Source organism: Schistocerca nitens, chromosome 8 (assembly GCF_023898315.1).
Source record: "Schistocerca nitens isolate TAMUIC-IGC-003100 chromosome 8, iqSchNite1.1, whole genome shotgun sequence".
Lineage (NCBI taxonomy): Eukaryota > Metazoa > Arthropoda > Insecta > Orthoptera > Acrididae > Schistocerca > Schistocerca nitens.
Window position 1 is genome coordinate 416,582,455 of NC_064621.1, and position 17,882 is coordinate 416,600,336.

Consider the following 17,882-nt stretch of genomic DNA (forward strand, 5'->3'; position numbering starts at 1 on the left):
TCTTGCTTCCCACTGTTGAGGAGCAATTAGGGGATGGCGATTACATCTTTCAACACGATGGAGCACCTGCGAGGTGCCGGGGCTAGCAGTGTATTTATCACTAAATTCTACTAGAATCCACATATGTAAATCATGCTCTAAGCCCCCCCTATTCTAACTCCGACTTTTGCTGTTGCACAAGGATAAAAAAAATACGCGAACTGACTCTAATCAACCCTGCCAGTGGAGTAGAAGAGAGTTTGGCACCTGCAATAATTTAATTTGATAAATAAGTTAAATAAGCAAAGGTTTCATTAGCATAGTGAGGAATGATAGGGTTGCTCTATCGATTTACAGAATGAAAGTTCTGTCCAAAATAACAATATGATTTATTAAGACTAAACACAGAATAGTAAAAGAAACACAGGAAATATTTATAATACATCAAATTGGCTCAAATTGGAGATTCATACAAACACTGTAAAGGTGAAGTTGTCCCTAAACTAGATCGTGAGGTTTAAGACGAGGTGGTATGTGGAGCCAATTCCTTGCCACTCAAATCTCAAGAGAGACACACAGCTAACCCAACAGTAATTGCTGCTTCTCAAGACAGAACAAAGTTAGAAAAAGACGAACAGGCGCGCTCTGCTGAGCTCTGATTATCACCTAGGAAAATCCCTGTCTGCCGGTGCTGCGGACATACATTACCAAACTGTCTTCTTGACTGCCAGGACATGATCTGGCGTACCGGAGCCGTTGGCTGGTTGCTTCGACGTCCTCGACCGAAAGGCGACTGCTGACTCCCTTAGAGCACCCGTACAGGCCAAACACACAACATTCCCGCCCCCACGACAGTGGCCGTGGTTACGTTCCAATCAGCAACTCGAAAACCGGCGGAAATTCCACTCCATTGCCGGAGCACTACCATTCCACCAATGGAGATTCTTGGCGCCAATTTCTGTGCTGATTTTGCTACGTCACGGAGCTATGCCCTGAGCAAGCCAATCACAGTTACTATTTTGTAGAAAGCGCGGGAATTTTCCCGCCACAGCTGCCTGGGTTCATAAGTCATTCCCACGCCTCGCTGGTAGCCCGCCAGAAAGTGTTTTCGCTAAGCTTCTGCGAAGCAACGGAACCTCCAGCCCAGCCGCCACTTCCGGCCCCAAACGGGCGCGTCTCCTGACAATGCCGGCGTCCGGAAAGCATTCACTCGACCCCCCACGCCTGTCGGCCTACCCTTTCAAAGTCAGAAGAGCCCGCCCGTCACTGGACCACCCGGGTGACGAGAGACGCTGCATGGGAAGTCCGCGTGTGAAGGAATAGCAACCCTCCACCGCATGCAACTAGAGAGGAGAATCGTAAGATAGAAATATGAGAGGGGGCTCATGCCACCTCTCATTGCCCCTACGCCATTTTAGATTGTAATTGGTGAGCGGTTGGCTCACTTAGGAACAAGGTAGTGAGTCAATCGCCCAAGAACAATCTTACAAAGTGACTCCACATGCCGCACTCTATAAAAAAAATCATTGCAACTGAAAAAATGCAGCTCATAGAGGGAGGATTATTTATGATGTAGCCAACTTCACCTTCTTAATATGGAACACTAACACTCACATCACACATCCATACCCAGGGAGCCCCTTCCCAAACACCGATTCACGCAGACATTCACGCTCTAAATATGGCCCGGGCATCTGAGCCAAATATGGAGCAGTTTATTCTTTACAATCAGAGTTGGAGTGCTCCGCAATTAAATGCCCAAGATGTTACAACAATTTTAATCATTAAACTAACCTGAACTCACTCACACATGATACTATATAAGTTAACAATCTGTTTGTGAGCTTTCAGAATCTAGTTACAACCTCCGATTCATTCTGTCTCCCTGCAGCAAGAATAACCTTTACAAAATGTTCCCTGAACTGATGGTCCATTCACAATGACAGTGGTGGTATCTGCTTCAGTTTATGGGGACTTCAGGCACACTGTTTGCATACACACAACAATAAACACAAAATACAAAAAAAACATGATGTGGAGAACAATACAGTAATCTGTAATAAGAATTACAGTGTAAAACACAAACGCATACAAGGTATAACATACATTACAAAACAACATAAGAGAAAGAAATTTAAGAAAAAAAACAAGGTTCATGGGGCATCAAATTGTGCGTGCACATTGCACAAAGTTCACGACTGTGCTGAGAATGAGGCACTAAATCACATTGTTAGAAATATCCGTAGCACTTCACAAATTCCACAGTACTGACATCACATAAGGCTAAACGTCGGGTGTTGTTGCTACGTTGTGGCAACAGCAATAGGGAGTTCTGGAGTGTCTGCAGTATGCTGTTGAGATTGTAGTCAGACCCACGCATATGATCACGGCAGTACGGTAGGAAGACACAGTGATAGGCTCTCCTCACGTCGATTAATTGTCTCTGAGGTCTACTCGTTGGGATACATCACTAGTCTAGGTCTCTTCTCTCGCTGGACAGAACTTTACGTTTCCCAATATTGCAGTTCGACGAGGGATGGCACGTGGAGTGACTCCACAAGTGTGTGAGGTCATCCATACAGGATCGAACTAGGAGCGACTATTGTTAAAACTGCTCTCTAATAGAGAGGAGAAGTAAGAAATGAGACCATACATTTGTTAGTGTGGCACGATACTGCTTTGTGTATGCAGGTCGGCCAATGCTAGTGAGTTGTAAAAACCCAAACAGGTGAGTATAGAGCGTCCCTTTCTGTCCTGAGGCACATGAGGCGCAGGTTCTGACACGATATGTGATCTTCTTCGTGTACTCACGACAACGTGGTCTGCCGCAGGGAATCCCTCCAAACGGCTGCCGCGTCTGGAGAGCTAGTAGGCTGTCGCGTGTGGGTCGCGTGTCAGTGTCAACGGCCAGCCTCACTTTCGCTTGTGGCCCGGCGAGGGTCCCGCGTAATCCCTCAGGTATACGGCCGGGTGACTGTCAGCCTGTAGGACCGGATGCTCTCGCCCTTCACGTCAGGTGGGGTGCTGACGCTCTTTTCTTGCAGGTAGCCGCAGACCTCTTGTTCCCGCTCCGGCCGGCCTCCGCATTGCCACGATCCCCGTCATCTGCACAATTCTTACAAAAATCTTATGCCTAACTTTTTCCCATGACCTTCTATGTTATAATAAATTTACATAATGAAACATTGATGGTCTGTCATTTCAGACACTCTTATTTTACTTTTATAGTTATTAATCTATGGCAATCATTATAACATCTAATCTAGACATGGAAATAATTTATTTTGATATATGTGTAGAGACCGATCTCAGTATGTACATGGTGTGTGATAACTGATGCTTTGTAATGGATGAACAACTAAATGTGCGGGCCCACACTAATATTACTATTAATTATATAGATCGACAGTAGACATGCTCAAGAATTAACTACCATATGTCAACGATCTACATTCTATGTCTTCTGAATAAATTATGTTATTATGCAGGCTGAAGTTTTACTGAACTATAAAGACATGCAACTATTCTACGTTCGCTCGCCGGTCGTCCCTCCATCTCGGGTCTGTGATTTGATGACCTGAAAAATAACATCCCAACAGGCGCGCGCCAAACACAACACTTGTGGTAGAAAACCCCCACAATATTAATCTAGTTATTGTTAAATCCTCCAGTTTAACTTATCCTAGTATATCGTACCCTTTTTTTTTTTTTTTTGTTTACCTTATACAATACTCTTACATAATTCCTGTTACGTTGAGATGTCTCGCTGCTCGCCGCTATTGCCGACAGTGATGTGCGCGCCATACGACATGACCGAGTTATCATTACGTCTCACTGAAACTCCAGAGACTGGGTTAGCCATGGCTATACACGACAATAAATTTATAGTTGCAACTTCCTTCTCTATGTGATGCGGTTTTCGCGATCAAAGCACACCTTTCCAGAAGCAATGTAATATGACCAGGACTGGTTCCTGTTGAGGATTCAGTCGCCCAACACACGCCAGCTACACAGTATGTCACGAATATCCAAGTATAAGTCCCTGGTTATTCATCTGTGACAGTCACGAGCAGCACGCTAAATCCCCAACCAGCACATTGGCATGGTAGGCTTTATGATCGCATTTCTCTCGTCTAGGGCACCATTGGAGTCAAACGCTCACAGGATCACCCCGACTTGCAAGACAACGATGCTGGCGCAGCTCTGCAAAAAACTATACTGCCCATATTCATCCTCGAAATCACGCAATATACCACAATCTTGCAGTGCACTGAAGCGTGCCTGCAAGCATTGGTATGAACGATTCACGAACTGGTTGTGGCCGCTATGGAGCGTAACACGACCTCTCAGAACGCTTCTGAGAGCACGTTCTTGTATGCGCCCGTTTGTGCGACATCTCGTCACTCATCTTTATCCCTTAACATGGACACCAGATAGGAAAGGACAAAAACATTGCTCATGGAAAGGTAGTGCCTCTTATCGCAAAGACAGAGGAGATCGCGAACATAGACAAAAAAAACGTTAACAGCAGTAAATTCTTATGCAGCGTGTTAATACTTTGACAATCTTAATCTATTAATGCAACGATTATCGTTCCCCGAAGAAAGGTTCATATATTTGTCTATTCTACTATGTACACCACTTAAACTACTATTATTCCACGAACTTCTTTGTGTGAGAGAAGTGGTGGAGTTCTATGGACTAGCGTCAATCCCTTCTTAGACTCCCCCTCCTCTGACGTGCATTAGGATTTGGAGGTCTAATTTCTATCTCCCGGTTCTCCTGTTGTCCTTGATTTCGCTCTCTCCAATTACGGTCGCTTTGCCGTTCGTCATTCCTCCTGTCCCAGATTGCTTGTCTAGATTGACCCTGTTCCCTGACGTTTTGGTTTCCGTGTCTCTGGTTTCCATAACCTTGAATAGCGTAACCTTGATTTCCGTAACCCTGGTTTCCTAACCGACCAGTGCGATTATGCGATCTGTTGTCGTCTTCCCTTGCTGGCCCGTGGTATTTGTTATTTTGCGCCTTCTTCCTGTCCTTTGCGTCTTGTTTATCGAAGACTACTTCGAGTTCGCGCAGTAGACTCTTGAATGCATCTATGTCAGATCCACACTTCCCGACAAGTGTCTGTTGATACCTAACTGGCAATTTGGAAAAGCAAAATTTAATGATTTCTCCGTTGCTATATGGACTATCTAAAAACTGATTCTTCTTGAGTAAATCATCAAAAAATTTGGTTGCGCTTCTATGCCCGGACACTTCCAGTTCAGGACAAAATATTATTTCCTCTTTAATCCTGTCTTGCGTTTCCTTTGACCAGTAAGTCCGCAGGAATGCACCAACAAATTCCTGATAAGTCCGACACGTCGCTGCCACGCCCCGCATCTTTTCCGCAGCTTGGCCTTCGATGTGTCCACACATGAATTCTAATTTGGCCTGGGTTGGCCATGACGACGGTAATGAATTTGTAAATTGCATCACCCAGCTCTTCGGATGCATCGACCCTCCATTATCTTTGAATTTGTGGAATTTTAGTATCGACACGAAGTGATTGTGATCAAAATTCTGTCCGATCCTCGCACTGGTGTTGTCACTCGTTTCCGATACTTGCACGTCTGCTGAGTGTCCTGATCTATCTTGCTGATAACTGTGATGTGCTACGTCTGTATCACAGTGGAAGTGGCATTCAGCATTCGCTCTTCTAAGTGGGCTGCAATTATTGGAGCTATTACTCTCTGTTTCTGCGTGTGCATTGTTAGTTCCGCACTCTGTCACTGGGCTAGAGCACGGCGGGCTTTTCCTCGGAGATACAATTCTGTGTACTCCATCATTGGTATCCGAACGCGCAGTGCTCGTGTGCCCGTTTCGCTCTAGTGTTGCTATCCGACTCTCTACTTCTTTCATTCGTTTCGTGATGTTCGTAACCACAATATTACCTTGAGTCTTTAAGAATGCTAGGGATTTTGAGTGGGATTGTGTTGTACGTCGCAAGCGACCTGCGAGTTGAGAAGTTACTTTTGCGATTTTCATTGCCCCTGTTGCTGCCGTTTTGGCTAGGCCTGCTACTTTTTGTGCTACCAATGACATTTGTTTGGCTTCTCCACATTCTTTCTTTATTGTTAGTAATTCCCCACGAATATTCCCTATATGCGAAATTATTGCCTGAGTGTCCTTCTTACGCTGTTCGTCAGCTTCTTCCTTCTCCTTCTTGCGTTGTTCGTCAGCTTCTTCTTTCTCCTTCTTGCGTTCTTCGTCAGCTTCTTCTTTCTCCTTCTTACGCTGTTCGTCAGCTTCTTCTTTCATTGATCGTATTGGGTTAATGTCATCAATTTGATCTTCGTCACACATGGGTGATGTAACTCTGGACACCTGGGCGCTAGAGCTCTGACGTGGCCGAGCTGGCCCCTGTCTGCTCTCGTTCGTTTGATTATAAACTTCTGCTACCGTCTCGACCTGTGTGACTGTCTCTGTTTCATCCTCTACCTCACTATCATAATCACGGCCGCAACGCTGCTCTAAGATCGCGTCCAAATCACCTTCCTCATCAATGACCCTGGCGTCCTGTCCTGCTAAAAATGTGCCCATCTCATCTCCGAACCTATTCCCGTCAGTAAACTGCCCCTTATCCATTATTCTATCCTCTTTTGTTTTAGCTTCGATCGATAATAGTCGTGCCTTACTTCTCGTTATCATTCATGAAAAACAAATTTATCTAGAATGCACAATTAAATTAATCTACTCCATATATTTTTACACATAGACATAAAATTTCAACAACGCTGTTCCAACGCTGTAATCACAAACACAATTTGATGTGGTACAGAAACCGCACACAAATCCGACAAAGTGCGATGTGGTACGGACACCACATCAACGAAACACAAAAAAACAATGAACAAAAAAAATATATACACTGAAAACAAAAACTGTAATCATGCGCCGCTACTTAAAACTAAACGCGGAACTACCAGAAAAAAAACTTGGGTATTAATCAATAAAAAAAATTAAGCAAAAAAAAATTCTGAATGTCCCTGAATGTCTCTTATCAGCGATTCACAGGAAAGATCCGAGGCTAAGGGTCGCCATTTTATGCGAGGTGCCGGGGCTAGCAGTGCATTTATCACTAAATTCTACTAGAATCCACATATGTAAATCATGCTCTAAGCCCCCCCCCATTCTAACTCCGACTTTTGCTGTTGCACAAGGATAAAAAAAATACGCGAACTGACTCTAATCAACCCTGCCAGTGGAGTAGAAGAGAGTTTGGCACCTGCAATAATTCCACTCCATTGCCGGAGCACTACCATTCCACCAATGGAGATTCTTGGCGCCAATTTCTGTGCTGATTTTGCTACGTCACGGAGCTATGCCCTGAGCAAGCCAATCACAGTTACTATTTTGTAGAAAGCGCGGGAAATTTCCCGCCACAGCTGCCTGGGTACATAAGTCATTCCCACGCCTCGCTGGTAGCCCGCTAAGCTTCTGCGAAGCAACGGAACCTCCAGCCCAGCCGCCACTTCCGGCCCCAAAAGGGCGCGTCTCCTGACAATGCCGGCGTCCGGAAAGCATTCACTCGACCCCCCACGCCTGTCGTCCTACCCTTTCAAAGTCAGAAGAGCCCGCCTGTCACTGGACCACCCGGGTGACGAGAGACGCTGCATGGGAAGTCCGCGTGTGAAGGAATAGCAACCCTCCACCGCATGCAACTAGAGAGGAGAATCGTAAGATAGAAATATGAGAGGGGGCTCATGCCACCTCTCACACCTGTTCGTAATGCACGGCCTGTGACGGAGTGGTTACACGACAATAACATCCCTGTAATGAACTGGCCTGCACAGTGTCCTGACCTGAATCCTACAGAACATCTTTGGGATGTTTTGGAACGCCGACTTCGTGCCAGGCCTCACCGATGAACATCGATACCTCTTCTCGGTGCAGCACTCCGTGAAGAATGGGCTGCCATTCCCCAAGAAACCCTCCAGCATCTGATTGGAGGTATGCCTGTGAGAGTGGAATCTGTCATCAAGGCTAAGGATTGGCCAGAATCTTATTGAATTCCAGCATTACCGATGGAGGGCACCATGAACTTGTAATTCATTTTCAGCCAGATGTCCGGATACTTCTGATCACATAGTGTATATTCCCAAATGTAAATAAGATGCTCTACTCCCATCGTCTGCTACAATTATATCATTAATACACATAAAAATGGAACAGCCCTATCTACTACTTCTCCTTCTGCTATCTCTTTGCATGTTGAATCGTATGTGTTTGCTTAAGTTTATCTACTTTCCTCTTTTTCTTCCCACCCCATCCTTCCATATAATAGAATGCTGCCACCACAAGCAACAATGAATCTGATACACCTATAAAAGATCGAATAGGCCCAACATTTATAAAAGCCATACTTGTCAATAATTACAGCTTAATATGTACTGGTGAGGTCATCTGCACATTCTAAAACCGACCTTGGTACCAGGTGACAAGGCTTTTTCGTTTTACCCTTTGGAGTGCATGGGCTTGTCAGTGTCACTCACTGAATTACACAATATGCTGGTAACTTAGCATTCCGTCGAAGCACTCTTTCTTGACAATCCACACTTCTTTCAACCTCTTCATGATTTTTGTACAAATTCACCTTTAAGCCCCCAACTCTGGTTTGATTGCTTCAAAGGGCGAAGCGAATTTTTTACCATACACCTTTGCACTGTGACAGGGCCTGTGTTCTCATGGGACTTCGAATTATATGCTGCCACCACATATTGCAAGAAAATATCCCAATCGTTGTTATGGCTTTTCATGAAGCAGCTTGGTACCTTGCTTATTGTCCGATGTACTTGTTCTGGCCTACCATTATCCTGTAGAAGTGATGGGTCTGTTTTTAGCTTGCAAATAATTAGCAAGGGACGTAAGTATTTCATCAGTTCTGAAGTAAAGTTGGTGCCCTGATCCATGATTGTCATCACTGGAACGCCGAACCACAGCAACCAATTACTTACCAACATGTGCCACCATGTCCACTTCATGATTAAGAATAGCTATTATGGTAACATAGTGAGAGAAATGATCTATAAATGACTAAAACGCCCCAAATCACTATTCTGATCATCTCAAAGGCTTGGTACCCACTGGCAACTTCTCCAGCGACATACGCTGATGATTTAAATCTGCACACTATGCACAAGGCACACAACTGTTTACATACTGTTCTACATCTTTTTGACGTGTTCTCGATTAACAGAACTCAGATATTCTCAGGCCTTTGGTTGTACATGATCCATGACTGGATAACATGTGGTCCTGCACTTCCTTTAATACTTATACGGCAGGCATTACCATGCAAGGCCCATGTCTAGTTGTCCTACATAATACCTCCCTGTGAGTGGTGAACTGTGGACGCAAAGTGAAAATCTTGCAACCTTCATCAGCAGCCACTGTGCAAGGCTAGTCGAGTGTCTGCACTACACCAATTCTCCCACTATGCCCGTCTGCATTACCATGTTTCTTACCAGACTTATGAATTACTCTGAAGTTTAATTCACCGAATTTTAATGCTCATCATGTAAGCTTACTTGATGGATCCTTCAACTCAAACAACCATTTCAATGCTGCATGATCTGTCAGCAGTATAAATGTTTCCAATATAAATAACAGTGGAAGTATGTGACACCATATATAAAACTCAGCATCTCCTTTTTGGAGGTAGAATAATTTCTTCAGCTTTCTTCAAGTGGCATGATGCATATGTAGCTGGATGTTCCTCACTCAGCACTTCCTGACTTAAAACACAACCCACTGCATGGCTACTAACATCAAATGATAAAATGGATTCCTTTACACAATCTGGGAAGATCAACATAGTACTATTGTTAACAGTTTTTAAAATGTGGTTTCACACTCTGGTGTCCACTGTAGCTCCACGCCCTTTTTTTAACAAGTGCATGAATGATTGTGCTATATCTGCAAATCTCATTATGAACTTCTTACAGTAATTAGTCAGTCTTAGAAACGACTACAATTCCTTATTAGTTTGAGGCACTGGAAATCTTCATACAGCATTAACTAATGCTGGGTCTGTTCTTTCCCTGTCTTGGCTAGTCATGTATCTCAAGTAATTCACTTCCTTCGGTGCAAAATGGCACTTCTCTGTACTCAGTTAAATGTGCAGTCTCTTAAAAACGTCTTTCAACCAGTGCACATGTTTCTTCAAAATCTTTGCAAATATAATAATATCATCAAGATTCGCTATATTCTGTATCGGTTTGACTCCTCCGAAAACTCTATTCAATAACCACTTAAAGATGACTGGTGCAGTTTACAAGCCAAACATCATTTGCAGTTAGTGGTAAAGACCCAAAGGAACTGTAAATGCCTGTTTTTTTGGTTCTCTGCTGCAATTTCCAATCGATGATACCCACTTCTTACGTCTAATCATGGAAAAATATCTACAGTGTCCACGTTGTTCAGGGTTTCCAGATAACCGGCATTGGATATGCGTCTGGAATTGTCCATGTATTGATATATTTGTGATCGCAGCGAAATCGATATTACTTCGACCCATTTGAAGATTTTTTTCAACACTGTGAGAATAGATGTACTTCATGATGTCATTGCACAATTGCTGGTTAACGAATTCTTCCATTACCAGTTGTAGATGATGGGGCAACCTATGTGTCTTACAGTAAACTGGTGACCAATTCTTTGTTGGAATACTGTGCTCCATCACTGGGTATTACCGACAATGCCCCACAAGGATTAAATAGATCCTCTAATACCAATAGTAACATCTCTATTGCTACTTTTTCTGCACTGTCCAAATGTCACCCTTTTGGTAGTTTCCGAACGTATCCGATCTCAATCATACTTTTCTGGAATATCTGAGTTGGTGATGAATAATTTCTTCGATAAAGTTACGTCATTGGTATCCCAATTATCCACTACTCGTTCGCCATCTACTTCCCATACATGTACAATACCCATGCGCACAAAACACCACGTTTTAAGTAATTCATTGTTTTCTTTTAGTGTTTCTGCCACACACAACATGTTTGCAAGTAGGATTGTTCCTATGTTCACCTAAATTAGTTTCCCTGTATCTTGCGATACTCTCTCACACGAATTAAGCCTGAACACCTTTGCATGGTGTTTAACCTGTTTCCCCTTCGTGAGACCTGACCCTTGCAGCGATGTGTCACCAACAACAGTCTCCTGCAGTTGGAACAATGTTTCCCCAGTTTCTACCAGGCTCTGCCCAAGGTCAACATTATCATGGTGCTTATACATGAAATCTAAGCCTAGGATAACGCAGTACCCTTCATATACATAGGACAAAACTTCCACACTTTCTCAGAACCGCTTTGCTCCAAACTGAAAATATAACATCGCTGACATAGCAATCATACATCATTATCTCCCACTCAACGTAACCTATAATGTGGGGGGGGTTTAAAAGTCTGTTCCCCATGAGACACAAACTCATCACAGATACGTGAGCGTCTGTGTGTGACATAAGTCTATGTTCCCTACCGTCTACTACCCCAAGTCAAGAAACATTTCAGCGAATGGGGGCTCCCCTTTTGGTTTTACGGTTGATTATTTGTCTTTCGTCTTTTTGCACTATGCACCTTATGAAGTCTCACTCCCGGTGCCCCACTTACCTACCATTTTTACACTGTTGGTGACATTCTCCTGAACGTCAACAACGACAGCACTTCGCGTTAGTAGAGAGTACCTTCTTTATCTCGGATTTCTATCACCGCATTTATTTCCTCCAGTGCCTTGATTATGTTAATAGGCCAGCCAGGTCCCTCGGAAATTCTTCCTTGCCGCCTCAGGTAGAAGTTCCCTTAAGAATGCCTATAATGCCCCACATTCCGCATCATGCAGAATGATTCTGTTTGCTTCATCATTATCCGTCAACTGATATACATCCTATGCACAAAATTCTCAACAGACTCATCCGCTTTTCCGACTCCCGCATTGTTTACAGTAGATGCTGCATCTCTTCTGACTTTTATAACGTTGTACTATGCCTTTCTTGAGTTCAAGGAATGTTTGAACCTTTCTTAGGTCCTCTTGGTTCATAACATCTGTTTTCTCTTGTCCCACTGGGCTTAACTCAGTCACCTGTAACAGCTAGTCATCTCTCTAAAATCCCATCTTCCAGCTGTGAGCAGATAATCTATAAATTCCAGTATATACTCTCCTGTCTTGCCAAGAAAAAAGATTACCTAATCCAGTGGTAACTGAATCTTAGCTAGAAGCAGTCGAACTGGACGAGGCCTTGTCCTTTCCAGCATCCAACTGATTATGCAGTTTTGCATTATTCTCCTTCAAAGTATCTGACTGCTTACGCAGGTCTGCATTATCCGCTCTCAAATGAATTGCTGGTTCTATCGAAGATTTAATTGCTTCCTCAGTGATAAACGCGCCTGTTCTTGACCCCGGTATTATGCAACTTTTATCTAATAAACAAAACAACGGAGCAAACAAAAACAATGGGATGACATGAAGGTCACTTAAATGTAACTCTACCATAACATTGCTTTCTACACTCCTGGAAATTGAAATAAGAACACCGTGAATTCATTGTCCCAGGAAGGGGAAACTTTATTGACACATTCCTGGGGTCAGATACATCACATGATCACACTGACAGAACCACAGGCACACAGACACAGGCAACAGAGCATGCACAATTTCGGCACTAGTACAGTGTATATCCACCTTTCGCAGCAATGCAGGCTGCTATTCTCCCATGGAGACGATCGTAGAGATGCTGGATGTAGTCCTGTGGAACGGCTTGCCATGCCATTTCCACCTGGCGCCTCAGTTGGACCAGCGTTCGTGCTGGACGTGCAGACCGCGTGAGGCGACGCTTCATCCAGTCCCAAACAGGCTCAATGGGGGACAGATCCGGAGATCTTGCTGGCCAGGGTAGCTGACTTACACCTTCTAGAGCACGTTGGGTGGCACGGGATACATGCGGACGTGCATTGTCCTGTTGGAACAGCAAGTTCCCTTGCCGGTCTAGGAATGGTAGAACGATGGGTTCGATGACGGTTTGGATGTACCGTGCACTATTCAGTGTCCCCTCGACGATCACCAGTGGTGTACGGCCAGTGTAGGAGATCGCTCCCCACACCATGATGCCGGGTGTTGGCCCTGTGTGCCTCGGTCGTATGCAGTCCTGATTGTGGCGCTCACCTGCACGGCGCCAAACACGCATACGACCATCATTGGCACCAAGGCAGAAGCGACTCTCATCGCTGAAGACGACACGTCTCCATTCGTCCCTCCATTCACGCCTATCGCGACACCACTGGAGGCGGGCTGCACAATGTTGGGGCGTGAGCGGAAGACGGCCTAACGGTGTGCGGGACCGTAGCCCAGCTTCATGGAGACGGTTGCGAATGGTCCTCGCCGATACCCCAGGAGCAACAGTGTCCCTAATTTGCTGGGAAGTGGCGGTGCGGTCCCCTACGGCACTGCGTAGGATCCTACGGTCTTGGCGTGCATCCGTGCGTCGCTGCGGTCCGGTCCCAGGTCGACGGGCACGTGCACCTTCCGCCGACCACTGGCGACAACATCGATGTACTGTGGAGACCTCACGCCCCACGTGTTGAGCAATTCGGCGGTACGTCCACCCGGCCTCCCGCATACCCACTATACGCCCTCGCTCAAAGTCCGTCAACTGCACATACGGTTCACGTCCACGCTGTCGCGGCATGCTACCAGTGTTAAAGACTGCGATGGAGCTCCGTATGCCACGGCAAACTGGCTGACACTGACGGCGGCGGTGCACAAATGCTGCGCAGCTAGCGCCATTCGACGGCCAACACCGCGGTTCCTGGTGTGTCCGCTGTGCCGTGCGTGTGATCATTGCTTGTACAGCCCTCTCGCAGTGTCCGGAGCAAGTATGGTGGGTCTGACACACCGGTGTCAATGTGTTCTTTTTTCCATTTCCAGGAGTGTATAACTCAATTTCTCCGTCTGAGTGACTGGTCATGTTTTCGCTTTACATATTTCAAGATAAACTGCATGTAGTAATTGAGTCATAATCCCTGGTCACAACAAGTTACATTGCCCACATTAATCGGGCGCAATTTGACATTCATCACATCCTAAATTTCTTCATACACCCTGAGATCATCGTCCGATTGTAATGTCACAGTCTGCACACACAAACCATAATCGGAAATCTTACAGAAAAATAACTGAATCTTCATTGCAAAAATAGCCAGAAACAGGTTTTCGATTCACCCCACTACAATGCCGATGCTGTACGTCGCACTTCATCTACATCTACATGGATACTCTGCAAATCACATTTAAGTACTTGGCAAAGGGTTCATCGAATCACCTTCACAATTCTCTATTATTCCAATTTCGTATAGCGCATGGAAAGAATGAACACCTATATCTTTCCGTACGAGCTCTGATTTCCCTTACTTTATCATGGTGGTCGTTCCTTCCTATGTAGGTCGGTGTCAACAAAATATTTTCGCATTCGTAGGGGAAAGCTGGTGATTGGAATTTCGTGAGAAGATTCCGTCGCAACGAAAAACGCCTTCTTTTTAATGATTTCAAGCCCAAATCCTGTATCATTTCTGTGGCACTCTCTCCCATATTTCCGGATAATACAAAACGTACTGCCTTTCTTTGAACTTTTTCGATGTACTCTGTCAGTCCTATCTGGTAAGGATCCCACACCGCCCAGCAGTATTCTAAAAGAGGACGGACAAGTGTAGGCAGTTTCCTTGGTAAGTCTGTTACATTTTCTAAGTGTTCTGCCAATAAAACGCAGCCTTTGGTTAACCTTCCCCACAACATTTTGTGTGTAATGGGGTACAGTCGAATAACCTACTTGCCATTGACTCAGTGGGATCAAGAACTATACGACTATAAACTGTGACTCAAAATGAAAATTTTGAGTTTTAAATGATTGATATACTCTGTAAAAGTTCAAGCGCATAAAATATAACAACATCCCTAATAATAATAATAATAATAATATCCCTATTGGAAACAGCACTATTAACAGTTCAGAGGCGACTTCTACGGAAAGTTCCAAATAAAACTGTCTATCGTCCTGACTTCTAAATCACCATAAGTTAATTGCTCGCCTTAAAAGTGGAAAATAATCTCGCCACTTACAACGCGGTTTCGTCAACATTACGAGTGACACAAAAACAATTACTTCCGTGAAATTTGAGCGATCCAGGATCGTGTACAGTCCTCGCGAGTTCACTTTGTACTTTTACCGAAAAAGCATTCGTCTGCCCAGCTTTGACGTCATCCGAGGCACAACGTACGTGGGCGTTTGGCAGACGCAGATTGATATATCGGTGTTGATGACGCTGCTTATTAAGAAAAAATAGCGCCGTTACCGGTTTCAAATTGACAGGTTCATCATCAGACGGCTGTTGAAGTTTAAGTTGCTCTCAGCTTAAGCTGCACAAGCGATGTTGGCTGATTTTCGTTGTGGCGAAAGTTTCTTGAGTTGATGGTCCCCTACGTCAAATAATTACGTAACATAGAGCATTACATATTCAAAGATTCATACTCTATCAGTAGAAATCCAGCTAAACTGGCAAGAGAGCTATATAAAACGTTGTTACACTCTACCTTTTTTGAGTGGGTCGCCAGGTAAAAGATAATCATTATAAAGTAAAATATATCAAGTTGTTTTGATTTACTCATCTCCTTCTCTTTAATAGTTGATCTACTGGCCCACTTATTGGTTATATCTGACAATTACTTAAAAATGAAATGGACACGTTTCTTTCGAAATATTAATCAAGGAGACAGAATATCACATCTAATTCCATTAATGGGGTTTCATCGTGTTCCTCCAAAATTTCTTTCATTCTGGAGGATGGGGCTGCAGTTAAGAAGCTGTGATTCTCTTTTGAACATACAATACAAATAATTTATTGAACAATTTATTTTAGACATGGACTAAGCGTAGATAGCAAAAAATGCATTTAACAGTATAATGCATTGGTATAGCCTCTGTTTCACACAAAAGTTAAATGAAATTTATCAGTGCACTGAACTAACTAATGATACAGCGTAGCTGGAATAACATAAAGGTACGTGAACTAGGAAACCGATCTTGCATTCATGCATACCGCAAGAAATTGAAAGAAACGCCCCATTACCACTATCAATGCCACTTTGAGCGCACAATGCCTACTCAGAAGAGAAATTCCTTAGCAGAGGGGTGAAATACAACGTACTCTGAACAACACGTGGTCGCACATGGCACCATACATACAGGGAAAAACCCCATTACAACTTTGTTAACATCTACAGAAATTTAGTGATGTGCACAAATGATTCACGAACACTGACCGCTTATGTACATTTTGGAACCTACTGAAATTGTGGAAGTTCCACAAACTGCGAAAATCCACTAAGAAGTATGTTACACAATTCCAGAACCTTAAAAACAATTTGGCTACGTAACTATTCATTCCATTACGCACACTGAGATCACTGATTAATAAGGGACTGCTACACACTTTACCCGGAACAAGCGTGCTTGAGAACAACCAGGCTCACACACTGAAAAAGCATCAGTTTACGAAAGAAAAACTGACTACAGAGTGTCTAGGTTAAACATATAATAACGTATAATGTAATAACCTGAGAAATAACTGAGACGTTTATTGACAGTATGTGTCTATAAGTATGGTAACTCAACACTTTTTTTAAAGGCCTAATACACCTCGATGTGCGCACTATTAGTGGCGCGACAGACATCTAATCTGTATTCCACTTCCTTCCTAGTGTTTTGCAGCATTGCAGGAGTAAAATTTGCGACAGCTGCACGAAAGCGATGGCGCAGATCTGACAGATCACAAGCTGGTGTCTGGTACATTTGATTCTTGATGAACTCGCGCAGAAAATATCAAGCGACTTAATGTCTGGGTATCTACAGGGACCAAGCAACCAATGGCATTTCTCCCAATCCAGTGATCTGGAAACTCGTGATCCAAGAGCAACACTGTCGTTGAAAAATCACGTCACGAAGAAGTTGTGACACAGCATACAGTTCCATCATGTTTACGAACGTTGTTGCATTAACTGTAGGTTCCGAGAAGACGTATGGGACCATAACCCTGTCCTTCAACAATTTCCTCCATACATTCACTTTCGGAGAGCCAAGTTCGCACTCTGTCATTAAGTACGGAGTTAGTTCCACTTCTGCGCCTGTTGTGTATGTTTACTGTGCCAGACATGTTGAATGTAGCCTCGTCCGAGAAACAGACGAAATCGAAAAATGCCTCGTTTTCATCCATTTTTGCCACAATTGTTTCTGCGGGTGCCTTCCATCGCGGCCTATCCTAAGGCTAGATTCGGTGATGAAGCTGCAGTTGTTTTATGGACGACACTATGTACTATCAAACTTGGTAACTATAACTGCCTACTTGATTGTTGGGTTGACTTACGAGGTCTCCACTGGAAGAACGCATGGATTCATTCAACAGTACTCTCTGGAAATGCGTGCTTGGCGTGGTCGAAAGCGAATGCGACAGCGAAAGCAAACTCCTAATTTCTCGAAGCTGCTAGTCCCATTTCTTGATTGTTAGGTAAGTGGAACCATGGTCGCAGTCCATACGCACACCGAAAACGACGTTGTTCCGGTTTAATATACTTTAGCTCCGCGACAGAAAGCACATAGAACACCTTCTTTTCTGGAGTCCAAAGCAGAGCGCGCATTCGCATACGGTATCAACTGTCGCAAATAAACACAGAAAACACTTTCAGTTACCATACTTATAGAAGCAAACCGCCAGTAAATATCTCAACAACGTCTCGAATTATTACATTTCGTATTTTTATATATTTAACCGGGACACGTTGTATAAATTTCGAATATATTACGGATAACACTC

At 43.9% G+C, this 17,882-nt stretch overlaps 1 protein-coding gene across 1 annotated transcript in view; it reads left to right on the forward strand.

Moving 5' to 3' along the window:
• Positions 1–17,882, forward strand: part of LOC126198906 (bumetanide-sensitive sodium-(potassium)-chloride cotransporter-like) — a 553,300-nt gene that overhangs the window by 334,592 nt on the left and 200,826 nt on the right. The window lies entirely within an intron of this gene.